Consider the following 25974-nt stretch of genomic DNA (forward strand, 5'->3'; position numbering starts at 1 on the left):
TGACAATGTAAACTAATATTTAGGGGAGCTATTGCAACAAATAATAGTTTATAATTAGGTTTCCATAGATTTTTTTAATGATAAAATGTAATTGAGGATTGTCGTATTTATTTGGTATCTTGACTCTCCTTATAAAATAGTAACTAACTATAAAAAATCCTTAGGAAAATGGAACAAGGGTCCCAGAAAAATATTGATTCTCAAGCACTTAAAATATTCACCATACTATTGGAGAATGTAAGATAGATTCCTTGATACCTACTTGGCTTCAAACATTTTTACAGGTCTCAAAAGAACACTAGCTTATTCAAACAATGAACAACTATTGCAGATAGTGATAGTTATATATCCGTTACACTAGGGCTCACACATTCTCTCAAAAAATAGAACCATTTCATATAAGATCAAGTTCATTAAATCCAGTTTAATAATAAAAATAAAAATATAATAAAACACTTTTAAGTTTAATGATCAATATCCACATATCATGAAAGAGAAAATTGAATGTAGTCCTATGACTTGTTCTAGTTAAATATGGACAAATTTTTATGTGAACCATTATATACTAATCATTTAATCTGATAACTACAAAGAAGATATATTTACTATCCACTGCATGTGAGTATACAAACACATATGCATCTTTATTCTGGTTGAAATTTAATATTATAAATACTACCATATTGATATTCATGCTCTTGTAAACTAGCACTCTACATCTTGTCAATTCAAAACTCATTACCAAATCTGAGAATTATTATGATGATAGTAATATAGTCCTTAAGACAGGTCATTGCACTAGCAAGGATAGCATACCAGAGACTAAGGACGTGCTATTTACTTTCAAGATTTACCAGACATGTTCTTCTTCATGAAACTATGTCATACTATGTATTTATATTTTCATGCTATTTAGTCAATCATACAAATGGACTTTATACTCAATGTCACAATTGATATTTAGAGTTTAGTAGAAAATTATATTTACATTGTGTCACTATTACATGTTTCCTTTCCACAAGATTCAGTCAATCATGAGAGTGATCCATATACTCATTTTGCATATTGATATATAAGAGTTTAGATATTAACCATATTTTCTTCATGACTTTGTGACATGTTTTCTATCAACACAATCATTGGAATGTTGATAGCTTTGTATAATATTTGAACTGTTATATGATTATCTGATTGAAGTATATTTAATATGCATCCATCATATTTGCATTTGTAATCAATACATATGAACTATACCCATTGCCTGTTTATATTTTTCCTTATTGTGCAATCTACATATAAGAAAGAGAGTTGTCTCCATTAATCATATCTTCATCAAAAGAGAAATCATGCCCTATATTAAGCATTGCATTTGACTATACCTTCTCTTTATTGAATGAATATTTTCTTTGAAGAAAAATTCAAAGAAATTATCTCTTTTTTTTAGTTCAATTTTGGGAATTTTATTAAATTGTTATTAGAGTAGAAGTAGAATGAATCAATCAAATTACATGTTGAAAAATTATGGCTTAAGATTTTTTACAAATACCAACTTTGAACTTTAATATTTGATTATAAAAAATTCAATTATCTCATTGAAGGTATGCAACTCATCTATAGGTCAAGTAATAGCCAAACTAAATTCTATTTGTCATATTTAACTGCAAGGTAAAAGGAGGTAAAATTCATCATAATACCCATCATTAGGTTCAACTTTTGTGAATGCAAGCTCCTAACAGTTAGCCTAATCCTCTACTTCTCCATCCCAGTCATGCCTTTTCTTCTTTCTCTCCCCATGCCTAGATCTTTGAGGAACCTCATCTTCACCTTCAGTGTCATTAGTTATAGTATAATTATTTATTCTCAATCCAATTGTGTTGTTGATGTCATTATGGTTCACTTTTATATGGTTTGCTAGTAAGTTGTGTCTGCTGAGACTTTCAAATCACCCTTTGACCCATGCTTGATTGTATTCTGTTAGCATGTGTATTATACTCATTACTAGACCTCTTGTGATCTATTTGTCCTCTACCACTATTCCCACTTTGAGGAGGGAGAAATGGCATCCCTGAGGGTCTGTTTGAATTTCCAACTACACTAGATCCACCCATAAAGTGAAGCCTTCTAACTCCTCCCATCATTGCATTTGGACCTAGAGTCATCATCCTTGCACCACCATTAGGGAGTATTCCATAAGGTTGGGAGCTCTATCATAGAAGGTCATTCCAATATTGGAGCTCACCATATACTCAAATCCACCAAACCTTGGACCTGCATGACTATAAGGTGGAAAGCCTTGGTAGGGACTAATTGATGCATTGAACATTTATGGCATGTAAAATCCTTCTGAAGGACCCATCCCAAATCTATCAAAGGCATAGCCATCACCAATCATTAAAGGATGGAAACCCATTGGATTTGACCCTACCAAATATCTACCAGCCCTTTCCGTTGGTCCATGTGGAGGTCACATAATTTCTCTTTCCCGCCCTTTACCCTGACTTGCATTAAGTGAATGGCTTGAGCTTTCTTTTTCATCACTTTCATCATCATCTTGATAATCATCATTATCTCCAAAAGGAACTAAATTGGATCTTCATTCTTGTGGATTGCATTCACATGTTGAGCCTTTTCCTCTTTCCATTTAGATTCAACATCACATGCAATAGCCAGGATCTCTTTATCAGGCTCTAAATAAAGAAAATAAGCTAATTTCTCTGATATAGAAGGCTCCAATTCTTCACAATTCTAACTAGTCTTTACAAAATCATATAAGACTGAAGTTTCAGCCATATTGTGTAGATCCATGTGCATTCTTTGAACCCGCTCCACCAAAAAATCCACTAATTTTAGAATTCATCTTTGAGTATCCTAAAAATGATACTTCCTATTGATTAAGAATACAAGAATAAAATAATCACAACAATCAAAGACTTCATTAAGCTTTTCCTCATTGTTTCACTAGGTTGCCCACATTACTTGTTGTACAAAAGTTTCTAAATTCTCTTTATTTGTACTCTTCACAAAAAAATACCTAGAATGTCTTTATGGCTGTGGCAAGGCAATAGATACAACATTCAATTGATTTGAGAATCCATTTGCTAAAGGGTTCAGTGGCTAGCCTTGACTCTATTTTGTCTGATACTGTTATACAGGTTATGACCTTCGATGTTATTGATTCTTAGGCTCATAACTTTAAGGTGAACTTTATAGTAGTATGTGAGAAACATTAGATGAAGGATGCTCCTTTTTTTCTTGATGATGATAATTTTTTTTCCTATACTGAGGATATTTTTTTGGGTAGGAATAATTTTTCATTGTCACCCACTACTAAAGTTTCTGAAAAACATACTCTACAAGTCGTGAACCAGGCATCTTTTGGTACCTATATCGATAATGAAGTCCATTTAGGAAAAAATCATGTTTACACATATTTGATATAATAGTCTTTGATTTCATCATTGTTGTGCTTGTAGACAGAGTCTTGCTTCTAGAATTCCCTAAATAGTGCAAAGAATTGACGGATTAGCATTGTGCTTTTGTTATGCCAATGTAGAAACCCATAAGAGTATTCCTTCATACACAAGTCCCTGAGCCAATGTCTTCAAATTTTTTGTCTAAAACTATATTACAAGTCTTTTAGTAGTTGGTGCAAAAATTGAATGAGCACCTAGATTTATATCACTTGAATTCACAGAGCTTCCTAAGGCTAGGAGATTACTATAATCAGACCCTATCTCTAATCTACCCTCAAAATAAAAACTCAAGAACCCTCTAGATCCTCCATCATGCTAAAATCCTGATTTTAACCCTTATTAGTCCCTCATTTAACACAGTCCTTACTAAATGTCAAATCTCTTTTTCTCTAATTAAAATATGCCCACCTAGCCCAACTTTCAAACCAAAACAATTTTATTTTGATTTTCTCTCAGTGATCTTTTTTCACAAAAATTATGTATGTTCTATTTAGGACAGAGCAAAGTGGTTTCAAGATATTTTTCTCCCTTCAAATAAGGTTCCCTTAAGCTTGATCCTAATTTAGAAATAGTCTAGTTTCTCATTAATTTCATTTCTGGAAACCCTTTCTATTTAAAATACTAGCCCCAAAAAAAAAATCCATTTTCTTTTCTCTACCCAAAAGATATATTTTGAATCCCTAACCATAAGAGTGAAGCTGCTCCAAAAAATAATCTTTTGTTGACAGAACAATTTATCCTTAGATTGTAGCCAAAAATTTAAAGCTCTTTTTCCCTGCCTAGAAAATATTTATTAACACCAAAAAATCTTACAACATTTATCAAAATTCAAGCTAAAACACCCATGGACTCTGACATCTACATTTGATATCAAAATATTGTCTACAACTTATATAAAACTTAGAGAAAGTAGCAATTACAGAGGCATATAAAGAAGAAGAGATTGACCTCGTCACTATAGCCAAAAGTAATTGTTTTGGTATTAAAGGTCTTATTAGGGAAATACTTGAACATATTTATTCATTATAATAGAAAGTTCATAGACTCCTCTCATAGCAATACATGAATAGTTTGACATCATAGTCAATAATTACATAGAGTCTCCAAACCAATGCATGATAAAGCATAAGTCATGTAGATTGAAAAAATGGAGGAATTTAGAGAATAATAGTCATTTTATCATACATATAACATATGAACAAGTGAAAGGCATCATGTCACTACAACAGCCAATAAGGAGACGGTCTAAAAATTGACACCAAAGTTATTGAAATATTGGTGTAGGAAATCAAATTTTGGGTCAGCACTAGCAAAAGATAATAAACTGCTATTGGATGTCTATCCTAAGTTGTTATTGATAATTATAGTAACAAGTTTAGAAAAGCTTTACTCTTCAATGATCATTAATATCATGTAGTAATTTTTCTATAGTCTGACATAAATTGTTATCATGATATAGCTTGGATCTTGTAGATGTATTATCCTTATTAGTTGTTTTTGGCTACTACTGATTGTGTTTTCACCTTTCACCAATATTTCCTCCATAAAATCTTAATGGTGTGTCTCAATCTCTTACAATAGATGTATTGTCTTCTCAATACTATTAGTAATGATATATCTTTTTTTTTTAATGTCAAGACATTGAATCATTGTTTCTAAAAAGCTAGGTTTGAGATTTTGTACCATGCATGATATGCACCTATGGCTTTGCATTTCCCTGTATAAAGTAAAACCTATTGCAAGATTTATGTATCTATCTTGTAGCATTTCTCAGGCCCCACATATGCTTTTCACCTACATATTAACTCATATTCTCTTTTGACAGTTTATCAGTCCGTAGCAATACATTATAAAGAGGATGACCCACTTAATTTAATACACAATTTTCAATAAGATTATCACCTCCTTATCTTTCTATAAATATGTTTTTGTTATAACTTCAACTTATGATTCTACTCCTAAATAATGACTTGTTGATACTTCAATTGTATTTGAAAGTTGAATGAAATGACTTTATCTTTTACTTGATACCATTCATCCTTACTAATCCAAGTTATTTGCATCATAACCATTTTTCTGAATCTATATTGAAGTTGCTATTGTGTTTGGTAGATAAATGGATAATGATAATCAAGAAAGCTCTTGCTTATGTTTTTAATAATTAACATTCTATACTCTTGGATTCTCAAAATTTGGCTCATATCAATGTGATGCTCCACTTGATTAATACCATTCTTTTATTCATTACTTTACTTCCTTAGAGCATACCTCTTTGTGTTCATGAATTTTTTTAGATATGCATTTCTGATAACTTTTATTTCTTGATTCATGCTGCCTTTCAAATATGACATTTATTCTTTAAAACTTGTATCTCTACAACCAAGAATTTGTTAGATAAAACATGTACCTTTCGATATGGCTTATTTTCAGATTTCTTTTCTTATTTTTCTCCCTTTTTGCATCTCTATTATGGATTTCTGAATATATAGTATGCAAAGAGGAAGAGTCTTCGATATACCTAGGCCATGTTTGGTTTTTTTTTTAGTATCTTACGTTTCTCAAATTTGACTTTGCATAAGAAAATTTTTATTTGAGCTATAGATATTTATTAGAGTACTTTGTATGGAGTTTTCAGAGAGCTCATTGATGTCTTCTAGTGCTCTGAAATGTTTAGGAAAAAAAGAAAAAAATGGTGTCAAATCTATGGCAAATTTTGAAAGAAATTTCAATATAAACAGGGCATTTTGTAATGAAGAATTGGTCATTTTTTATATTTCTCTTGCATACTAATTCATGAATCATTTCTTTTTTTTTCGAGTGTCTTACTTTTCTTAAATATGATCTTGTGTGACCATCATTTTGTTAAGCTATAGATATTTTATTGTTCCTAATTTAACATGTTGTAAGCAGGTAGCTCTAAATTATAGTGTAGTCTTGCCTATTCAACTAGCCTTTATATTTTTTTGATATGATTTATATATGTGTAGAGGATGGGAGATGGAGCTTTAGTTGATGTAGGAAAAAAAGGAAAATTCCTTAGGAGGTCTTTGATGCCCATTGCCTTTCACATCTAACGATGCTTGGATTGTGAATGTAATAGGGGTTTATTTATTTGTATAAATTTGAGTATATTCAATTACATTATAGAAATCTCTGAGTTTGGCATTATTTAATGAAATTTGTTGTAGTTGGGAAGAGGCATTGTCTCCTATTTCCCATATGTGCTTGATCTTTCACATACCCATTGCTAAGGTGTAGAGGATTAGAATGGATACGGCATTTTTGTATTTTTTTAGGCAAGTATAGCTTACACTTTAGGGTTATTAATTTGGTCACATTTTGTAGAACAATTCTATGGTTACTGTAAAGAAGAGTGTTGTTGTACGAAGAGAATTAAAGGCACACTATAGATATAACTGAGTTTATGATGGCAACAATATAATAGTGGTGCATGAATAAAAAAACATTAGTAACATTTTGAAATATTGTAGATCTTGATTTGAAAATGTAGCATTATACTTCCATTCATTGAAATATAGCACACATTGTGTACGATAAAGGTTCTTAAGGCATAATCACTATGTACAATAAGTAATTATCTTGTACTCTTCTATATATTGTGTGTCATAAAGTTGCTTCAGGTGTAGTCACTTTTTTATGGTAAAATTGTTATTTCTTGACGTTTCCTTGTAGACTATAATCACAGTCGACAATAATGAATTTTATTTTGAATGATTGAAACATGATTTGTCTCAAAGGGAATTTGTTGGATGTGTCTTAAAGAGGTCCAGGAACCCTTTCCCACATTTTGTGTTTCTAAAACAGTGAAGAGTCTTTTCTTCATATCATTATCCTTATAAAATCTCATGATTGCTATTGATCAAATTTATGAAAGGTGTTTAAGTGTTTGTGTATTATTTCACCAAGAATAGAACTAGTTGAAGATGGTGTGGAAGTGTTTAAAAATTGATCTTTAATTCCTTTTCAAGCCGTGGTTCTTTGAAATAAGAATCATTATATTCGAATTTGTACCTCTAAGATATTATTTGGAAGAATATGACCACCAAAACAATGATCAAGAAATAAGGCTAGGCTAATATATGCATGACTAGTATTTAGGGAAGAAGGTGATGCCATGAAGATCATTTACAAAAAATTAACAATTTACTAAATAAACTATTTCACAATATGGGTAGTCCTACTGTCGGTTATGACATGAATTGCTTAGTTTTTAACACTTGACAACTACTATTAAGCTCTTTCTTCTTTTGTTCGACAACTTTATTATAATAAGTAGAACAAGTTACATGTAATAAATTTTCTAATGAAAACATTCTTTTGATCTTTATATTATGCATTTAGTAACATCACTATTCTTCAAAGGGTACTAGCTCAATGGAAGAGCACCTACTTTACAAGTAGGAGGATGGTGGTTCGATTCCATCATGCCCTAATATGATAAAATAAACTACCAAAAATAAGTAAAAAATAAACTACCAAATATACTGTGAAATATACTACCAAAAAAAATACCAAATATACTATCAAATATAATACCAAATAAATTACCAAGTACACTACCAAATACTACCAAATCAAATACCAAATAAACCACCACATAAACTACCAAATGTACTGTCAAAATTGTCAAATAAACTACTAGGTAACAACAATAAATGGCCAAATTAATGACCAAATCAATGATTAAAATAATTTAGTCATAAATTTGGTCAGGAAATAAATGTCTAGAAATAAACTACCATTAGTCACGTGATCAAATCTAGCCATATATCTACAGTTTTTAGCGGTTTATTTAATCATATATTGTTATTTTTGTACTAGTGACCCATTCATTTAGTTAGAGATTAAATGACTGTCGCTCCTAACCTCTCAAAGATTTGTTTGGTGAAGAAGTGGTCCTCTTATGTATGGATTTATGCCATAATTAGATCTTTTTAGTTTTGCAGTGATTATCCTCTAAAGATTTGATTGTAGTGGTTGATTTTTATCTTATGAGGGAAGTTATCTAAGTTATGCTAGTACTATAAAGGAAAATGTTATACTCTTTCTTAGGGTTGGATCTTCTTGGTTTTCCTAGTATTGGCTTAGTATACTACTATAAATTCACTCTTTTCCTTTGAATTATATGTGTATCTACCTTATGTCTTTTAACTGTCATCGTACTATGCAAGCTTGCCTGCCTTTCTTCAGCATACTGTGAATACCTGTAATTTGTATTTTTGGTATCTCTTTGTCCCATGAATGATAAGAAGTAAAGAATTTTTTTTCCTCATGTCACTCATATGGTTGTCTAATCTTTATGTAGTTTTTAGATTAAAGCAAGTTTGAATCTCTATATCATTGGGCTATTATAATAATAGTACGGTGCATGAATGGGTAGAGAATGGTCTGAACACCTTATTTTGGTGTATCACCTCATTAGAATAGATTAGGTAGTTACTTTCATGTATTCCTTATCCCTTTTCTCTTCAAGAATAGTTTAAGTGCATCCTAATAGTAGAGGAAGCCAACCTTCTCTAGAGACTTAGCCTCATAGTTCTAGATTACACAAAGAGATGACCAAACTTAGAGCCAAGAATGAAATATACAAAAAGAAAATGATTTATTCATTGATGTTATAGTGTGTATGTGCCTTCTTATATAGGAAAGAAAAGAGTGGATAAAGGAACATGGACCTAATTTTTTTGGACATAGGTGGGGTAGGTGAAATAAAACTAGCTAGGTGCAAGTAATAATGAACATAAGAAAAAATTATTAATTAAAAATTAGGATATACTTAAGAAAACTTAAGATATAGTAAATAGCATATTTCTCAAGTGAAACTAATAGAATAAAATATAGTACATAATATTACATGATAATGAGTTCTATTGATTCAAATATGTTTAGGTACCCATGAATGATAAAAATATAACAAAATATTTCTTAAGTGGAGTAACAAAATAAACCAAATGGAAGAAAACTCTTCACTAATAAAAAGATAATAAAAATCAACATAGGTGATAATGTGGAATTGATGAATGGAATTCCTAACATTAGTATGCCTAGGAATTACATCCATCACAAAGATACAAAAATATCATCCCTATTTAGATTAATTAGAAAGAAAATAATAGTTACATGAAAATATAACCAATATCCCAAACACATAAATCAAATAGAAGACACAAAGATTTAACACAACTTTCGCAATTGTGGGCTACATCCACAAAATATAGTCCAAAGTTATTATCTATTAACTTCAAACTTTTATAGTATTTAATCTCCCCTTATATCTCAATATCACTACAAGAAGCTATATATTTCTTTTGGAAAACCCTAACCCTAAGCCAATATTACATGACTTATACAAGCTTAACAAGTTAACCCTAGACATACTTGTTGAGTCAACCCAAAAATACTATATGAGTTAATCAACTTTTCGGCGTGGAAATTCACTAAACCCCACACCTTAGAAAAAATGTATAATACTTTCCTAATTAGTCACCATAAACCAATAATTTTCCACTTGGAGATAAATATTATAGTCACACTACTACCCTTGAAGGTCCCACTAGATTGAAGCTCCCTAGACTTTGTTGTCTTTTATTATTTTTTATTTTAGGAAAAAAAACAAACCTAAAGAGGAGTTTAGCTTCTCCCTTAGAACTACCTTTGTAAATGTATCTATGAGATTATCATCTATATGTATCTTTTCTATCTAAAATGGTTAATCATCCAAAATTGACTTAATGAAATAGTACCATAGATTTATATATTTAATATTTGAATGTAAAGAAAAATTATTTACAAGATGAATGACACTAGAGCTAATTATATATAGATAAAAAAATTTCCATAAGTGTCACAAATCTCACATGAAAAATTGGGGCCATATCATCTCATTGGTTTCCTTTATAGGAGAATAATACTCTACATGTGTAGGGGATAAAGAATTCACCTTCTATAACCAAGAATTCCATCTCACCATTGTTCCACCAATAGTAAACAAATATCCTATTTTACTTTGCATGGTATCTAAATCCCCTTCAAAATTTTAGTTAGCACAACCTTTTAAATAAGTAGTAAAGCTTCCAAAATGTAAACATTTATAGGATGTATCCACTTGAATACATTCCAATGCTCAAATTTAGGGTGACTCATATCTAGTGTAGTACATACAATGAAAAGAATTAAAGTACCTATTACCCAAAAATTAGGTACCTTGGACATTTTTGGTAGGGTAAAAGGTTTTAACTTAATAATTTTTTTAAATTAATTATTTTATTAAGTTATCTTTCACACCTTCTTAAGTTTTCATTTAATACATTATTCACATTTGATAATTTTTTAAAGATTTTGAAAGATTTTGTGTCATGCTATCATCTAGCTGATTTCATCCCCAATTCAAGTCATAGTTAGCTTTAGAAAAAAACTTTTCCATTGATAAGTGAGAATTATAGAATCTATAAATTTTGAATTATGTCATAAATCCATGTACGAGTATTAATTGATGATATAAGGTATGATTTATGATATTATAATATGCTATATAAATACTTAAACATTTTAATTAAATCCCTATGAGTAGAAGAGAGTATTTTGGGATTTTAATAAAAAGTGAGTTGGTTGTTCATGTCAACTATATTTATTTGGATCTAATATTTTTCATGGGATAGGTTTAAATATTTTTATTCTACTTTAATTCTTTGAAGTTTGGTATAACTATTTTGTGATATAAATGCAACCTCTTAGTTTTTTCCTAAATTAAGAGGGAGGTAAAATTATAAGAAAAAAATAATTCTTTGATTGAACCATGATATTTTATAAAGAAAGGAAAAATAGTTATAATTAAATAGTGTAGGATAAGGTCCACAATCTTAAACAAAATAAAACTTCAAGTTGAGTGACTAGAGAGGTAGGGGTTCACAAGAAGTGAGACCCTACAAAATAGAACTTAAAAACTAAACTAGTTCAACAAAACCAAAAAGAACTTGCAAGAACAAAACTAAAAATTAGAATATACACCATAACTAGAAAGTATTGGAAATATAACAATAGATAGATAACTAACACAGGGGGGGGTGCGTTATCTAGAACCACTTAATTTTTTTCACTTAAATTAAATTTACCTTTCTTTGTTAGATTGTCTAATCTATTTGTCATCCATGAACATAAACAAATAAATAAATCAACACCATAAAAAATTGACACAAAATTTGGTAACCCAAAAACCCTCCAAGGATAAGGTGAAATTGAGGTGGAGATGACACCAACAATGCTTCACTACTGTAGTAATAAAGTTGGCTTGTTAAGGCTTACAATTGATCACTTCTAGTGATCTACTATGTTAGAGTATAAGGACTACTAGGTCCACCTTGTGAAAGGATTTTATAATACAATGAAGTATGTACTTTGTTATGAGATTTTACAAAAGATTGCTAGGTCTACCTTGTTAGAGGATTTATCTTATGCACCTATTAGGATGCAATCAGTAGGATGATCCTTGTTTGCAACTTGATTTTTTGATATAGATTGTTTGAAGATTGTAATCACTTCATTGTGATTAATGTGTCTCTACTCTTCCCTTTGTACTACTTGGTAGCTTCTTAATTAATCCACTCCATCTTCTTATTGTATACCATATTCACTTATTCTATGTGCTTACCTCATTTACAACACATTACATCTTTCTTATATAGCTATCCAATCAATATTTTCATTCCAAGTTAGCTCAAAACAAAAGATGTTTTTACGATAATCAAACTACATCTTTAGGTTGGCTAATGCTGATGCTCAGGTCAAACTATGTATTATGCTAATGTGTTGATGCTTGGGCAATTTAGTGAACTTGGATGATACTTTGTCACTCGAGTAACATTGGATGCTCGGGTGAAACTATGCACTTGGGTGTCATTGTGAAACCTTTCTTGTACTAGATGCTTGGTTTATGCTAAATACTTGATGACCACTTCTAGCTTGGTTCATACTACTGACTTGGTTTACACTGCTAACTTAGGATACACTGAAACATGTTGATTAAAGGAAATCTCAGATGTAGTATTAACCAACCTTCCTAAATAACTAAGTGTTTTTTCACTAATTGATAGTATGTATTACCATAGGGTCAACAATCTCCCCCTTTGGAATTAGTCACAAAATACTTATGATGTGCAATTATTTCATCAAGTCAAAATCTCTTAATCAAAAATTTCAATGAAACTCCCCCTTTTCTTATGCTTGGGTCTGTGATTCAGTTTGAACTAGAAATCTGTGGCTCAATCACAACTGAATGAATTTTAGTTTTATAAAATTTCTTTTGTTCATTTTTATATCTATTTTATATAATTGCTCTTGTTATATACATATACAAAAATGTTTCCCTCTATACATTTTCCTCTACATTTTACCACATTTCTATTACAAATGCCAAAGATATATCTTTACAAGGTTATACAAAAATGATTGTGGAAATCATGATGTGCCTTCAAAATTAGAGACAAAGTTTTATCCCAATTTTCTTGTAATACCTTCAAAGTGTGTACAATTCAATCTAAATTTCTACAAATAACTCCTTCATGAGATCAAAAACTAAGAAATTTGTATCATGTACCAATGTATTTGCATGTACAAGATATTTCTATATTACATCCATGTGAGGAAGCATCATACTCTGAATATATGTTAATGATGCTCTAATCTAGGCTTCTTCCCTTAGTAGTTCAGCCTATAAATCTGTAAAAAATATGACCTTCAAAAAATGATTGGAGCTATTGGAGCTAGTACTTGGGTCAATTGCCAATTGACTACATCATTCTTCAAGTCCTCATCAATTTTGGTTAGTTTTACCTTTATTTCCTTGGTAAAATTTGATGTATTACACAATTTTGAATATAAGGATACAACATTATTTACAACTCCTTCCAATGTAGCAATAAGAGTGGATGATTTCACTTGAATAATGTCAATCTTCTTGGCTACATTTTTCAAATCTTTATTTACAAATTTTCTTTTTGCCCTTTGTTGAAGTTTTTCCTGACCACCTAAATCTTTATTGAATTTATGTACAATGTCAATCAATTATTCAATGATAGGGTCTTTATTATTTACCTCAACTAAAATCACATTCAAGAATATGCCCTTGATATCTTGATGAACCTTTCCTCTATCTTTTTCTACCTTGAGCTTTTGCTGCTAAGCCATTTTCCTCCATATCTCACTCAAAATTTCCATTTGTTCAGTAAAGAGATTAGACTGATCCCAATTTGGAATCACAATCTTTTTATCAAGGTAAATTTATTTGGTAACCTTTTCCTTTTATTTTCCCTTCACACTCGAAGAATTTATAATTTCTTTTATTTTTCCTTCATCCTTGTTCTCTTCACCACTTAGTTGACTCTTGATTTCTTTCTTTTTTTCCTTTGTCAATAGTGTTCTCATCCTTATTTGATTTATGCTTGGTTATGGTTGGCCAAGAGGTAGTCAGAGTTTGTTGTTGGCTGCTACTTGGGTAGATGTAGAACTTTCTTTCTCCTTCTCTTTAAATTCTTCCCTCTCTATACTTGATGGAATAGTGACTTGGCTTGAAGAAGTGGGTAGAAAAGCTATTACGATAGTTGCCATCATCTCTAAATTTTATTCATCATTTTTTTTTACATCTGGTATAGCATTCTCATCTTTATTTTCTGCTTCAAAAATAGTTTTCCACAAATTTTTTGTGGACTGAACAACTTCTTTTATTTTATATGACAAAATTTAGAAGGATTTCAATCTAGCACTTTGCTTGTTCTCATGCTTGACCATAGCCTCCTTAATTTCTTCTTTAGGAAATTGTGGTATGACACTTTTCAATGTTTGTTCTCTGATGCCTCTTTTTGTTTTTACAAAATTTGACCATCTATGAGTCATTTCCTTAAGTTAGGCATTTGGAGCTTATATTTTTAATTCATTTAGATCATACTTCCATTTGGCCATCTTCTCAACTAAAGAATCTTCTATCTATTGTTGATCCTCCTTTCTCTTGGATTCATATCTGAAGTATTTAAATCCAACTATGTCACTAGTAAATTTGAACTCAATTTTTGACCAATTTTGGTCAAAATTTCCACCTAGGTTGGTCACAATTTCGACCAAGATGTTTGTCACATTTTTTCTCATCAAAATTTTAACCAACCTACAAGTTGGTCAAAATTGTGACCAAAACAATCATAAAAAAATTTAATTGTTGGTGGTCCTAATTTGTGAATGTTGGTCAAAATTTTGACCAATCCATTTGTCAATTTTTTTTTATTAGTCAAAATTTTGACCAATCCATTCATTGAAACTTTTTTGATTGGTGGAAAAGTAACAGGCATTGGTCAAAATTTCCACCAATGTTTGGTTGAATTTTTTTAGCATTGGTGGAAATTTCCACCAATTATTGGTCAAAATTAGTTTTAGTTGCTAGAAATTTTGACCAATACTTGGTAGAAAACTAACAAGCATTGGTCAAAATTTCCACCAATGTTTGGTCGAATTTCTTTTTTATGCTGTATCAAGCATTTTCTTCTTATCCAAGCCATTTAATTTGTAACATTTTAAATCTCTGCAAAGACAAAGTTGGAGCAGAAAAAATTTTCTTTTCAAAGGTGTCCTCTGATTGTAAAGCATCCATTCTATTATTTGTTCAACAAACAAGACATATCTAGTCTAATAGATAATGGAATGGACGCTTTACAATTAAAGGACACCTTTGAGAAGAAAAATTCTCCTACTCCAAATTTACCTTTACAAAGATTTAAAAGGTTGTAAATTAAATGGCTTATATAAGAAATAATTGCTTGATATAGCCTGGAACAAATGGACATTTATGCATAGGGAACCATCAACTATATGAGTGATGTAGATGCAACTGAAATTTTTGGGGTCAAAGCCACCAATTAATATAAGGTTTCTAGTCTCCACGAGGTCGACATTGTGGTTGTAAGGGTTTTGGAGATGGCACTTCTTCATTGTCCACTTCATCACTGATTAACTTGCACTGCAAACCGACAGGCTTCATCTTTGTTGTGGGCTCCTATCCCCTATGTGAGTACTGATGTAGAAGTCAAAATGGAAAAAATAAGTGAAAGCATGTTGAATAAATAGGAATCCATAAAACTATTTAGCACCATACACTTCTAGCTTTGGTCACAAATATAAATATACATATACAGAGAAAAGCATATGAATGATTTAGATCTACATATATATACATATACAAGTATATATACTTATGGGAGATAGTTTGTATATATATATATATATATATATATATGGAAATATACATTTAAACATATATATCTACATAAATACAATTGTAAATAAATATATATATATATACATATATACATATATAAATCTCTATAAGTATACATGCATGCATGCATACATACATACATACATACATACATACATACATACATACATACATACATACATACATACATACATACATACATACATACATACATACATACATATATATATATATATATATATATATATATAAGAGATTAACTTGCACCAGTGATTAACAGCGATAGATGAAAGAAAAGAAGTAACAACAATTTATTATTCTCCTTAGCATTGTAGAGATGTAAAACAATGAGTTCAATATCAAGCATTGTCAAATTAATGGATGGTCATATGCTGAGTCATTTCCAGTCAGCATAGATTAACATAGAAGCTATACAAAAGTATGTAGGAACAAGCATAAGGTTGACTTACCTCAGAAAAGCTTCACCCTCAGAGCCAATTCAACAACACATGAACTAGAAATACAAAAGTTGTAGGATGAAAAATAGATATTAGATAGGGTTGCAAACAAGAACATGAGGGATAGTTTTACTCTTCACAATGGTCCCCCTTATGCCAATGGAGATTTGCATATTGGGCATGCCTTGAACACGATATTGAAAGATTTTATCAATAGATATATGTTGCTTGAAGGATCTAAGGTGCACTATGTGCCTGGTTGGGATTGCCACGGGCTACCCATTGAGCTCAAAGTTTTGTAGTCCATAGACCAAGAGGAAAAGAAAGAGCTCACACCATTGAAACTAAGAAAGAAAGATGCTCAATTTTCTAAGAAAACTATGTGTTTATATATGTTTAAACACATACATAACATGTGTGTTTAAATTCAAGCAAATGCAATTGGCAGGTATAAAGCTAAATCACACAACCTTTGCCAGCATTATTGATTCCTATGCCAAAACAAGAGCTTTGGAATATCATCATGAATTTGGCTTAGAACAGTTATTATCTACTTTTTCTCATCAAATTTCTCATAGTCAATGTATTGTAGGATGTTCATGTTTGCTAAGTGTTCAAAATATAATTTGAATGTCTTTTCATCATTGTAAAGCTTATCTAGGTCTAAACCTATATCTCTAATCAAATTGATCCTTAAGTGGCCCAAACTTGCAAGGGAATCAGAATCTTGAAACTTTGAAGTTTTAAAAGAAATTATGAGGACTAAATCTAGAGATGAAATATGCAAATAGTTGCAATCAGACTTCAGGACATCAAAATCATAATTAACTTGACTTATTTGAATTCCCAAATGCACATATTAGACTCCCTTACCAATGTGTAAACTCTTTTTTTTAAGGACTAGCCTACAACATGTCCAACAAACTTAAAAACCTATGTACCAATTTGCTAAATATCACCCCAAATATGCATTGTGAGGCCCGATAATGGGGAATGAGTCTTAGGACTATACAGGTTTTTCAAAAAAATTTAGAAAATCAGTCTAAAGACATCCCTCCATTCTTAGAACTAGTTAGACTTCAGAAAACCATTTCATTGATTGAGTAGAGCACATTTAGTAAAGGTTTATGGGTTAGAAGTGAAAAATAAAACCCTCTTCCAAAAAGATTTAAATCTTATTTCTGAAGATAAGTCTAAAACATGCTCTACCTTGGTGAGTTTTCCTTCAAAATTAAGCAATTCCTTTGCCAAAATGATCCTCTAGAACCCTGTAATGAAGACTTATAGGAATTAATGACTTAAAAACCCATCTACTTTTCCCCCAAAAAATTGAACTTCCTAGGAGATTTCAAAGTTAAGTCTAAAAATAATCTCTCACAACTCTTTGATGGCTTGAATGCCATATCAAACCTTGTGTTTAAAGTTTAGTTTTGTCTTCCAAATCACTTTGTGAGTATCTTGATGACATTTGCTTATTTTTCTCCAAGAAAATTGTACTTCTAGATTTAAGCTCTGCCAACTTCTTCTTGTTTAGCCATCTATGTTCGCTTGGTGGGATTCAAATTTCTTATTGTTTGTAGTGATTTCACTTGGGTCTAGTTCTATATCTTATCCATCCTTGCCACCCACATTAGAATTTGTGATTTTTCATGCAAAAAATTCTAGCCTCTTGTGGGAACTCTTAGTCCTTAATATTGAGATAGTGGAAATGCATCTTGGACATGTTGGGGTAAGGCATCCCACTCATTTATAGTTGCCATCATGACATCTTGAAATCTAAAACCATGTTTTGGGTCTGCTAGTGCTTGTACCTCTTTGGTAGGGAAGTTTGGCTATAACAGTCTATTAGCTTTGCATGTTTATCTTACCCTGTCTAGGAGAGCCAAATGTGCTATCATTTGATGAAAGAGATCTGTTGATTGATAACCAAGAACTAATACTAACTTGCTTCCTCTATCATGCCTACCAATCCTATCTCTATGTCTACCTAAATCCAATTGATCAAGTGTCATGTAACCTATCCAATGCTTATGTTATTCATTGTTGTACATTCACAAGGGTTATGAACATCACTCTATCTCTATCATCTTATTGGTTCTACCTAGTGCCATGAACATTGTCTCGTTTGGACCTTACATGAAAGCATGCATTTTTTTGACTAATATACCACCTCTTAAGGGAAAATTAATAAGTTTTTGCTTGATATATAGAGGAAAATGGCCTCTCATACACACCTGACTAGATTGTAGTTAGTAATGGAGCAAAATAATGTATCATGCTAGCTATTTTGGTAGTTTGTTCACTTGGTGACAAGGTAAGAACACATAAATTTATGAGTTCTCTATTTTTTTTAATTGACAAAAAGAAATTTAGATTCAGGTAAGATACACTAATTTTCTATGTGGGAGTTAGTAGTATCTTTATTTTGTCTTATTCTTATATCTTTTCTAACTATATGTTGATTGTAGGAAAATGTTCCAAGTTAATTATATATTATAATGAATGATAAAGTAACCCTTACTAGAAAGAAGAAAGTATAGTAAGAAGGAAATGTAAAGCCAACATTCTGATGTACTCACAATTAGAAAAAAATTAGTAGTTTAGGTAGTGGAATTTCAAAGATGAGAAGCTACAAGTTGTAAACCTCTAGCTGAAATAAACACTTCTGGGCATATAGTACTATTCATAGAATATAATTCAATATTCTTTACTCAGACATTATAGAAGTAAAACACTACTGATAAACAGTGAAAGAGACATTATTCCACCATTATGCTTTTCCTTGAGTAACTATCCAAAGAGCTTGTGTGGTCACTTCACAAACTTCACATGGCATGCATACCATACTTCATGTAAAAGCCTTGATTAAATGCGCAAATAATAGACAAAGAGATATTCCAGCAATAAATATTCATTGTAAACACTATGAAACACACATTGAAACTAAATGCACATATAATACCTCGGATGATCCTAATGACACTGTGAAACATCATTTGTTCCTTGAGGCTTTTGATACCCAAGATAGTTGGACTACCACTTTTGAAGGTTTCCATCTCCAAATTCCATGAGCTTCTGTACATAGTTGTCACACTCCTGAGAATAAAAATTTCTTTGTTTTTTATGTTTTTAAATTGAAGAAATTCCTTCAATTTTCTTCCAATGCTTTGCATATTATTTGCTTTCCTTTCTTCCATTCCTCTTATCATATGAAATCTCAATTAGTTAATGAAAAGTCTAAGACAACTAAATTTGATGTAGTTCTCAATTGTAGGTCATCTAGTTGATTCACAAGTGTGGGATTACTAAATCTGAACCAGATAACTTGCAAGTCCTATAAGGAGTTATCTCTCCAACCAAACCACCTTATTCCATTAAGGAACTATAACCTATCTATATTTTATTCTTATGCTAACAACCACTCACACAATGCCACTGATTAGAGGAGTGGAATGCACATTGCAATAATGTGAGAAGGGGATATTCCAATCAATGTAAAATATTACCGCGAATGCTTCTACCCAACATTTGAAAATTCAATAACAAAGCAATTTTATGTAGCTGATTGTCATGTCCCCCATTTTCCTCTAATAGAATTTAATAATAAATGTAATAAAATAATAATAAAATGGATAAAGAATATTTTACTTTGAGAAATTAAATATTATAATATATTATTATTATAATATAATATAATATAATAATAATAACAATAAATATGATTTTTACAAAAATAATCATAATATAAAATAATTAAAATAATAATATATAGTATAATTAAATTAATTATAATAATGATTAAATAAGGCAACCTCAAGCTTTACACAATGAAGTAGTAACTTTGTGTTGATGTGATCTTGTTGGTAATACACAATGGCATATTATATGATTCACAAAAGTCTAACGTGGTCTATAAAATCAACTTTGGGAGGAGGATATCCTTCGTAGCAACCATGTGAAAAGGTTTGATGGAAAATGGAAAGATAAGAGAATGGTGCACCCTACGGTGGGTTTTGGTAATCCTCCCTAGCAGTGACAAAGAAGATACATCAGGACTATTATTAGAAATAGCAATTCCTAATTACAGAATGGTACTAGATGAGAGATTCCTTAACAGGAGCAAAAAGCGATTTAATATTGACCAACAAGCATCACTAATGGGAAAGTATGCTAGGAGAAATTGTTACAAGCAAGAAGATTAACATTAATTAATGGAGGTATGTGATTAATTTGACTAAATAGATTTGTAATGAAGAGGCATGACTCCAAGAGATATCATCATTTATCTTCATTTATAGATATCTCTAAAGAAAGGAGGAGGGGTGGATTTTATAGGTATAAGATAGAGGAACATCAAATATTTGATTTATTCAAATAGATTGATTAAGGGAATAATAACCTAAATTATAAGAGGGAAAGTATAGTATTTAAAAGGATTTATGAATCAAGAGGAGCTTCAGTTCAAAGGGAAATAATCTAGAGATAAGTGATTGGTTGATTACTATAGTTCAAGACTATAATCTATGTGTTTCACTAAAAGGTCAATATCATTCAAAGATTAGGACAAAATTCCAATATCTATGGGCATTGGCAATCCTTACATTGAAGAAAATATTTGAGAAGTTTATCAAGGAGAATATATATTAGGGTTGCATCAAGGGTTTAGTAGTATTGCATGGTCACATATTTCCTTCGACATGTTTGATATTAATTGACATCCTAACAAGAAAAGCATGCATTAATCAAATTAGATCAGACCTATTTGGTTACATTAGACAGTTCTTACCATCACATTAGAAGCCTCTAGTTGAGAGACATAATAAGAGACATATAGCAGAATCCATTCCAGATAACACATGTTGCACTGAAACATTGAATTATTAATTCATTTTACCTACTATCTCTCAGTTGTACAACAACATTATTTAGAAAATATAACACAAATGATTAAAGCTCATAAATAGGGAAGACATCATCAGTGTTGTACACTTGTAAAGTGTAATCAAACATTTAGAAGAGTAGTAACATGATAATAATCCTCACTCAGAGATATCATAATAAGAGAATGGTAGCAGAAGCAATTAATAGCTAAACAAAATATAGAGTAGTGACGAGCCACAAATAAAAGAACATAGAGAAATAACAAGAAGAGACAAGCAAGAAGAGGCTAAAGGCTCAAAATATGGAATCTAAGAAATAGGGACATTACACTGATCTGCCTACTTCTGAAGAATAGAGCAAGTTCTTCAATTTGGGTATTTCATAACCAAGAATGATCCCCATGTATGAGTTAGTCAATCCTCTTAGTGCCAGTATTCCATCTCCTCTTATAGGTTTTGGATAAGCCCATAGAATTGTAGGGACGTATACTCCTACCCAATCTCAGGGACATAGTCTAATCATGAGGGGAGATGATGTCAGATCTTGGTCCTCTCCATGGATACCATGATATATAAGAATGAAGAGAGGGAAAATTATTGTTATCTCACTCAAAGTAGGAGGAGATGGCACTTAGCTTGTGATGAACAACATAGAAAACTCCCTTCTATGATGCCTTCATAAACCCTATTGATTCTTAGGCAAGAGATCATAGGCGTAAAGCCTTTTCCTTTTCAATGCAATAGAAGCAGCAGAAAGTCATATGAGAAAATTGATCTTAGCCACTACAAAAATTTCAAGTGTTGAAAAGTTTTACCTCAAAAAGCTCCCACGTGAAATTTTTTCTTCCTTTCTTTTTGGTTATAAACCTAAGTTGGTCAAAATTTTGACCAACTTAGGCATAAAACCCTAGTTTGGTTGAAATTTTGACTAACATGGGGATACAAATTTAAAAAAATATGCTATCATAAGTCATTATGGCCTTTGGTCAAAAATTTTGGTAGAAAAACAAGGGGAAATGTACTAGTTTGTCACTTCCTCTCCTTATTGTTTTTAATTGTTTCTCAAAGGATGGAGGGGGCTTCTTTAGTTTGATGTTTTGAGTTTCATCATCATCATCATCATCCTAAATATTTAGCTTTCTCCTTGGAATCTTGGAATAATTAGTTATATGCATCGTTGCCTTCTTAGGTGTAGCTTTCTTGGGTGATAGGTCTTTATAGGCTTCCTTGGTGTTGTCCTGCCCTTCTTCTTTGGAGTTTCTTCTTCCTCTTTTTCTCCCTCTTCTTCATCCTCTTCTTCTTCATCCTCTCCTTTTCTCTTAGTGAGAATAATAGGATCTTTCTTCTTGTCAAGACTCTTTTGAATATTTCAATTCTTTTCTTACCTCTCTTCAATATTTGAGGAATTTCTATTTCTAGAGATATTATGGTTTTCGTCTCTACATAGGTGCCAAAGTAAGTAGCCTTAGGATTAGTTGGCTCATTTAGTAGAGCCTTAATGATGTCCTTGGTATCATCAATATTTACTTCATAGCCCAATGATTTCCCCCATGCTATTCTAGGTATTACTTCTTGAATATGAGTTTCATCACATTTGACTAGGAAGCAAATATCTTGTTCATATTGATCAACTAGCTATCGAGGGATACTAAACCTATCCTACATCTTATCTTTAAATTTCTTAAATTATGCATCCATAATTCCATCAATATTTTCCCCAAACTCATTGTTGAGTTCATTTATTTGATATATGCTAGGTCTATCCTTACTCCAAACCATATTTCTCTTAGAAGGAAAGAACTTTTTCACATAGAAAAATAGACATACTAGAAGAGAGCCAAACTTACATATATTTTTCTTTTATTCCCAGATGGTCTCCATGTTCATTCTTAATTGACTCAACTGTAACTCATCTAGGTCAAATGATAGATTGTTCTTCACAATCTTGAATGCCAGATCAAATGCCTCATAGGGTATGTTGTTTAGTCTACTTGAGCTATAGATTTTGTAAACAATTACATGGATCCCAAACATGATTTCCATGTCTATAACATTGTTCATCTTCATTCCTCTACCATTCCATTTAGCTAGGGTTTTCTTTGCAAGCTCGCTCTAAGCTAGGGTTTTGGTGGTTTTTTATCTCTCTAACATAGGGTAACCCATGAATTGATGGATCGCCTTCTTTGTGATCTTCAATAGTTTCTCAAACTAAAATGATATATCATGAACCCTAGTCAAAAAATATATGACCACTTTATTTGGAAATTCCATGGTGTATGTAGTGCATGAGTCAAACCCTTGACTTACAAATGTCTATGCTTGGATCTCAACACTCCATCCCCACACATTGCACCAAATTCTTCATTCATCTCAAATGTCCCTAATACCTGAATTATGTAGTGGTATAATGACCTAATGTCATGAATTAACCATACCTTTGGAGAGATGACTGAGTGAGCTCCCATGGGGTCATCCTGCTCACCAATTGTTGGATAAATCTTAAGCTCTGGTTCATCAAAAAATACTTTCCTCAACAACATCTCAAAACTCTTCTTCACCTTCATGCTAGAGACGGATGCCATTTCACTCTATGAATGAAGAATTTTATTGACTGATAAATTTCCCAAACTGTACTTTTGTAAAATTTTCTCAACAACCTACTCTTAATTACTTGGTGCTCAAAAATTGATATTCTCAAACTAATCTCTAAATTTTTGGTCAGAGAATAAGCTCTTTATTTCCCCTTTTATAAAAATTTCAACTTTTAGGGCCTAATAAATGCTCTATACTTGGTAGGTGAGATGACTCGATTAATTCTTCTCATTTGAATTCGACATGAACTTTCCATTATGAAGCTTGGTTACAACTCTAGTTTCCAACCTAAATTTACTTCATAATGCTTGATAGCTTGGCTATAACTAAGATTCTTCAACTTGATTAAACTTAGTTTCCTCTACTAGTCATAATGCATCTTAATATGTAGTTTTGGACTATTCTTTCTTTGTTATCTGGAACTGATGTAGGATATTCTTTATATTCATAGTCTTTGCCATCTCCTTGTATGCCCAGGTGGAGGTGGATGCTTCACCCAACTTAATCATTTGGATGATAATAGTTTTACTGTCTTCCCTTGTATTTTCCTCTATTTTCGTTACCCAACCTATTTCTAATTCATTTTAGTTTTGATCTCTTCAACCTTTTTTTTCCCTTTGTTTTCTTCACCAGAATTTATTGTAGCTTAATTCATATAGTTTATTTCCAAAAGAGGAACCTTTTTCCATACATAACATCTAACATTAGTATGCATTTTCCTTAAATGAGTTCTTACACAATTTTCTCTGATGTGGCCATATTCTCCACATAGATGGCATCTTCTCCATGTGTTGTAATCCCTAACCAAAAATTTCTCTTTATCTAGTTCCATTGTGTTGATTATTTAGATTCCATTGTTTTGATCTGCACTCAGAAGATTTGTGACCATGGTTGTGACATGTGAAACATTTTCCTTCAAATTTTTTTCAAGTTTTACATTCAATTGTCTTGTGTCCATACTTCTATCAATGATAGCAATATCCTTTGAATTTGGGTTACATAGTATTACTTCAGTAAATGTTTATGTGTGTACATCCTACATTTCCACAATTTTTACATGTAGGCCTTTTTCTTCTTCTTCTAAGCTCATTGATGTGATGATTCTCCTTGTTTATATTCAATAAACCCTAATCTAGTAGTTTCTTTAACTCTTTTCTAAGTTTTTTCATGCAATTGATTCACATTTTCTTATGAGCTCAACATTCTTTCATTGAGTTCCTTTTTAGTTTGTAGATCATTCCTGAGTTTGTAATTCTTTTTTCTTAGATTGGTGATTTCATGATTTGCATTATCTAGCTTATTTTCCATGTTTTCCTGTTGTTGAGAGAGCTGCTAGATTTCATTTTTCTTTTCTTCTAATCTTGTTACAAGAAATCTTCTATCTTCTTCTTCCACTTCTTTTTCATTTACTTCTTTGTTCTTTTATTCTATGACTTCACATAGCTTGATTGAGTGACTTCCCTATTCTCTTTCTTCTATATATAGATTGTCATTCATCTACATAACTAACTCTTATCTTCTCTTTAGAGAGTGAGTTTCTCCTTGAGTTTCTTGACTTGTTCCATAGTCATATGTAAATCTTGTTTGTCATCCTCAATAGCTTTCTCTAACTTATTCACTTCCATTTCCTTAGATCTTTACTCTCAAGTTACTAAGCCTTTGATAGGAGAACCTTTCTCTGCTACCAATTATTGAAAATGTAACAAAAAATAGGTAACTGGGGGGGTGGGTGGGGTGTGATGTGTGGGGGTGAAATAGAAACTACTTAAATTGCTTTTTCCTTTCTTTGTTAGATTGTCTAATCTATTTTTCATGCATAAACATAAAGCCTTAGAGTAATAAAGTATTTTTATTATTAATTACATCACTTATTATCTCTAGTTTGCTTAAGCTAAACTTTTGGCATGTAATACTTAATCCTTTTATTTATTATTATCATGCAACTTGGGTTAGTTACCTATTTAGGTTTTAATCTCCTTTTATAAGGATTGATCTCTTTGTAATTCATTCATTCACTTTTGATAATAGTAATTTCTTTTTTTTCTCATCAAGAATGCCTCACTTGTGGATCTGGGAATTCTAGCCTCAATATATTTTGCTTCTCTCTTTTTGTGAAAGGTGTTTTATGTAGGTGATTCTTGGGAGCTATGGGGTTGATCTTTCATCATCTCTAACATGGTATCAGAGCTTCAGATCTTCATGCCCGTATTTTGTTCTTAAAAGGTTTAGTTTAGCTTTCATATCTGTATTTTTTATTTCAAAGGGTTTCGGTTTTTAGAGGTATTCTATATTAG

At 31.3% G+C, this 25974-nt stretch overlaps 1 pseudogene; it reads right to left on the minus strand.

Moving 5' to 3' along the window:
• Positions 1 to 1741: 1741 nt before the first annotated feature.
• On the minus strand, positions 1742 to 23670 carry LOC149565982 (30-kDa cleavage and polyadenylation specificity factor 30-like; annotated as a pseudogene).
• Between the last annotated feature and the right edge of the window lie 2304 nt (positions 23671 to 25974).

Source organism: Cupressus sempervirens, chromosome 3 (assembly GCF_028749045.1).
Source record: "Cupressus sempervirens isolate cs-2001-9-10 chromosome 3, ASM2874904v1, whole genome shotgun sequence".
NCBI classification, from domain to species: domain Eukaryota; kingdom Viridiplantae; phylum Streptophyta; class Pinopsida; order Cupressales; family Cupressaceae; genus Cupressus; species Cupressus sempervirens.